At 37.0% G+C, this 5,557-nt stretch overlaps 1 long non-coding RNA gene across 1 annotated transcript; it reads right to left on the reverse strand.

Moving 5' to 3' along the window:
• Positions 1 to 253: 253 nt before the first annotated feature.
• Positions 254 to 5,134, reverse strand: LOC136244704 (uncharacterized). The gene is made up of 4 exons (XR_010695532.1): positions 5,039 to 5,134; positions 4,796 to 4,887; positions 1,871 to 1,956; positions 254 to 576 (listed from the first exon to the last, which is right to left on the reverse strand). It is a non-coding gene; the product is annotated as an uncharacterized lncRNA (long non-coding RNA).
• Between the last annotated feature and the right edge of the window lie 423 nt (positions 5,135 to 5,557).

The raw sequence follows: 5,557 nt of genomic DNA on the forward strand, positions 1-5,557 counted from the left end.
ACTAATAAATGCCATTCAATAAACACATTAATAAAGACACATTAGCTGCATTTAATTATTTGGACTTATCATTGAAAATATCAAGAGACTTTAAATTAGATCAACCAGTGAGCAGACAATCATTTGAAAATCATGAATGGCTTCTTTGGGTTTTGTGGTCAATTCAAAACAGGATGTCCAAAACACTAATTATTTCTATAGCATAAAGTCCTTTGTCTTGCTATATACAACACCCTTCCATTTGTGCTGGAACCATAATGGTTCAGATGTGAAATTTGTTGGAAAGTGACTTACTGTATATATAGGTTATATGCGCAAGGTGCACTTTATACAAGTATGTAGATTGAAGCTAAACTTACACAAATATCTGTTGGAAATCTGAAGTACATATATATTACATTACTGTGGAGTGAATGGTGTTTTTAAATTCCTGTAAGAGTCACACTTCTAATTCCTTTACTTAAGTTGGAGGTTGTAGTGTGGAGGCACTAAATTATTTCACTCTTAGATACATTTTCTGTCTTTGTTTCATTTCTCCCAGCGTTCATCCAGTGCTTCTTAAAAGGCAGTCAAGGTCTACAAATAGTTAGTGAGAGATAAATGCACATGTACTATAGATTAAGGTTTGGCAGTTGAATTCATCTCTTTGGCAATTGTATGCATTCATTGCATTGGTACAGGAATTGATCATAATTAAACTGTCTACTGGAAACCAACTCCCAGTCTATATTATGTTGCTGAGCGGGCAAGCCCAACCCAACATACCATACACGCAGCCTTGTAATTATGGCCCAACTCATCACAAGGTGAAAGAGTTTCATCATGGCAAGTTATTAGAAAGTAGCTGAAACTAATAATATGCAAAGTCACTAGTCTCACTACCACAATTAGCGTAACTACGTTGACTACCCAATTTACCATGCTCACTACACATGACAAAGTATACAGTTACAAACCAGGTACACAATAGGTTCAAAACTGCTAGTTCTTTCTGTTATACTCACATGATATAAGTAAGTAACTACACAAATTTATTGGAGTTATTTTGTACAAAGTAGCGGGAGTTAAGAGGACACTTGAACTTGTTTTAAAAAGTACAGCCGTGGATGTCTAAGCTAAGGAATGTATCCATCATAAGTAGATAATTTTAAGGTAGATTTCATACAGAAATCTTTGTTCTACCTGCCTATATGCAAATAATTACAAGCTTACTTTGCTAGTTATCCTTTGCCACATATAAATTTTCAATAGAAATAAGTTGCAACTCCTGAAACCTCAATTAGTGGCCACCTCTTTAATAAGAATACTTCATTATAGTGGCTGCCTAGTAGGTCCCAAATATTGCTAAGTAGTACTTTATGACCTCATTAATAAGGCCAATTCATTTTTAAAGCCAACGTTTGGTCCCAGAGGTGGCCCTATTAACGAGGTTTCATTGTACTTTGTATAACACTAAATTTGTGCGGTTACTCAGTTGAGTAGGACTAGTAGTTTTGTAGCAATTGTGTGTGGTGAAGAAACATTTAGTTTAATTGAAGTATAGCTCTGTGCTCGTCCTAATTAAATCGTGTCCTAATTAAAGCCTGCCCACTTGCTATTTGACTACCATGATTCATCCTTGGCAGAGTTACTATGAGGAGTGTAATTCATAGTTACTGTAAAAATTGGTGAGTATGCTTTTCCACAGTAAAGTTATTCAGGTTGTTCTGGGTGTCGTTTTAACTGTACTGAGTATTGTCTTGAATTTGTTTTAAAGTTATGAATATAAATGCCATGGGGCAAAGTCATTTCCAACACCGTGAACCAATGAAACAATTTCCAATTGCCAAAAGCAATGAATCCTACTATCAAATATTATATACAATGATACCTTGTGAGTGCCATGGAAACATATGTTGGCCTCAAAGTGTCATCATCTTAAACCAAGCTATCTTCTTTATCATTTGTTTTTTCATGCTGCAGTCGCATAAAATTAATGCATAACAGTTAAAACAACATAAAACGCTACAGTGTATGTAGACGTTAGTCAAACATATTACAAGGAACTGAGTATTTATGCACTATTTCTTTTTAGTGGTGGGTGTAACACTTTGACAGTGGAAATAATGCTGCTGCAGGATCAATAGAGACCACTGGATAACCAATTCATGAACAAGCAGCCCGGAACAAATGTACTCAAATATCATTCAATATAAGTTACACAATTTTAATAAGGAAAAGGATTATTAGCTATACGTTTCAGCAGTAAGACTAAACATCTAAAGCACATGTAGTAGATTCATTTTTTGTTGAGTATATATGGTGTTGTAAAAAATGGATGACAGCTGTACTGACTGCCAGTTGCATTGGATAAATAATTATAGGACCATTATTGACATGGCTGCATTACTTCAGGGGGTAGGACATAATGTCATTACATGTATGATTTTACATATTGTATTCCAACATGGATGAAAACTATAATGTACCAGCTACTTGCATCATTTTAGATGCCAAAGTCTATTACATTTACAGTACTACTAGTGACTAACAATACAGCGAACAATAACACAGGTACCTGAATACGATCATAATTTATTCTAGATAATGCTCTATTAGTAATTAAGTCCATCGTAAAATTGCTGGAGCTCAATATGAAGCTGAACACATGAAACGATTTCTATACTAAGTATCATGCCATGTCCTAGCTCCTCTGGCATTACCTCATGCTGATTTCATAATCCTTACATTGCAAAAAGTAACTTTCTGTAGGGTGCATGATAGTATAAACATGAGAGCAAGAGTCATGCAACTGGGATGCACTGCGTATTCTAAAACAACCTAGTTATCTCACCTACACAAACATCCCTACATTAAATACTCTAATAAATTCAGCCAGCCACTACAAGTTAGCTTGTGTTAAAGGGGTAGTGATGAAACCCAAATGAAATGGAAGGGAATATGAAACCAGAAGCAACTATCATTATTGGAAGCGACTTACAAGAGGTATTAAGTGCAGTATGTTATACAAACAGTGCTTACAAGAATAGTTTAGCAGTTTAGCTAAATGATAATTTTTTCAACTTAGATGACTGTGCAACACATTTACAGTGGGCATTAAATAGAACTATCGAGCGAATATAATTTCTAGTATGTCTATACAGAAGGGCATGCTACTATCTATGTGTACATGGTTCGAATTCTCACATTTTGACACTACACTATATACTTCTGATATTTATGCAGGTGCTCATGCAGTTAACAATATCGCTTCCTAGCTAAATATTAGTTACGTAATAAACCCTTTCACCGCTTCAGCCAGATTTATCTGGTTTGAGGCTATAAAAGGCACTTCCGAGTACAATTCTAATGTGCTACCACTTCTATCATGCGTTTTACAGTACGATGCGCTTACCCTGAAATGTGCACGCCCACAGAGGTCCTGTTTCAGATCCTTTGCACACTATTGTGGGTTTGTTACATAATACTGCAAAGTTTTTCTTGTTAGAAAAGACGACTGTCACGCATCCTCTAGTTGATAGTCACGTTTTGAAGTCTACTGGATTGCTATTGATAGGCTAAGACAGCCAAGGATCACCGTCGGCTGTTTTCAGAAGTGTGGCATGATTTGCTCGTGAGCGTATACACATGCATGATACAAGATTAATTATAATGTTCCCCTACCATAAGATGAAACATCTTGGCAGGTAGCCACCGAAAGATGAAACATCTTGGCAGGTAGCCACCGAAAGATGAAACATCTTGGCAGCAAGAACCAGCACAAAATACAACTACAATAATTTTACCGTACCCCTACCATAAGATGAAACATCTTGGCAGGTAGCCATCGAAAGATGAAACATCTTGGCAGCAAGAGCTAGCACAAAATACAACTACAATAATTATAACGTTCCCCTACCATAAGATGAAACATCTTGGCAGGTAGCCACCGAAAGATGACACATCTTGGCAGCAAGAACTAACACAAAGTACAACAACTATAATTATAATGTTCCCCTACCATAAGATGAAACATCTTGGCAGGTAGCCACCGAAAGATGACACATCTTGGCAGCAAGAACTAACACAAAGTACAACAACTATAATTATAATGTTCCCCTACCATAAGATGAAACATCTTGGCAGGTAGCCACCGAAAGATGAAACATCTTGGCAGCAAGAACTAGCACAAAGTACAACAACTATAATTATAACGTTCCCCTACCATAAGATGAAACATCTTGGCAGGTAGCCACAGAAAGATGACACATCTTGGCAGCAAGAACTAGCACACAGCAATACAATTACATCATGTTCCTCTACAAAAGATGAAACATCTTGGCTAGTAGCCACCAAAAGATGACACATAGTGGCAACAAGAACTAGCATCCATCCGCATTACTTTCCCAATGGTATTAAACATATTGGCAGATAGCCACTAAAAGATATACTTTTTGGAAGAAGCATTAATAATAATAATACTGAAGCCTTATAAAACATCTTGCCGAATCCAGGGTGTCCACTGTTCATACCCTAGTAGACTTTCTTCACTCTATTCTTTGTTCTGTAGATTCCTTTTCTGGCTCTGTAGGTGTACGTATAGGCAAACCCATTTTATAGAACATCGTAGCATAGAGTTTACAATGCAGTGGATGGGCGTGCCATTATTGGGGCCGGCTCTTTAAAATAAAACAAAAAAAAATGTGGTGGGCAGCCATTAAACCTATCATACAAGAACTTCAAAGTTATACACAAGGACTAATTAAGGCTGTTCATATTCTGGGAATAATGCCCCAGTCTACCACCCCAACCTTACATTTCATTTTCCTTGGAGAATCTTTTTCACGGGCCAGATGCCACTTGAGTGTTTCACCCAGTAGCTACACAGTTGGTATTTGAAATATCACCCTGAAATGAATAATACATCTAAAACAACCACCAAAGCTAGTTACAAACAAAACGGCATGGTATAGTGAAAGTCATAAGGCCCCAAGTGTTCAAAAACTGAGAGGCTTACGAAAACTCACCTAACACGAAATAAACTTTACATAACCCTTACCTAACAATTATTGGGCTAGATTAGTAACTTTATAGTACTTAATCAGAGCGATAATCCTCACTAATCTACAAACATGAGGTAACCAGCTAAATTCGCGCAACCGCGATCCGCTTTATGTACGGAAACTATTCCGTGTTACAATCACATCAAAACTTTTTTTACAAGACGTCGATGGTGTATTTCACAATCTGTTGTGAAGTGTTGCTGCTGTACATTTCATGTCCTATGGTACACTTCATCTAAAACTTCACCAAAGCATCTGAAACGTGGCTCGGCACGTGCAAATTAGTCGTACAGAAGCCATAATTAACAACAGAAGCCATTTTGGAAGGGCTGCTTTCGTCATTTCCATGTAGCTATACTATACATCAGTTCTGCTCCTTGTTGTAAGTAACCTTTTGTAATTCCATGTATATAAATACTAGTGTTATACCGATAATCGGATCGGTATCGTATCGGAGCCGATATTGGGCTTTTCGTATCGATCGGTATCGGTTATTCAGGTATTCCGATACCGAT

This window comes from Dysidea avara, chromosome 14, assembly GCF_963678975.1.
Source record: "Dysidea avara chromosome 14, odDysAvar1.4, whole genome shotgun sequence".
NCBI lineage: Eukaryota > Metazoa > Porifera > Demospongiae > Dictyoceratida > Dysideidae > Dysidea > Dysidea avara.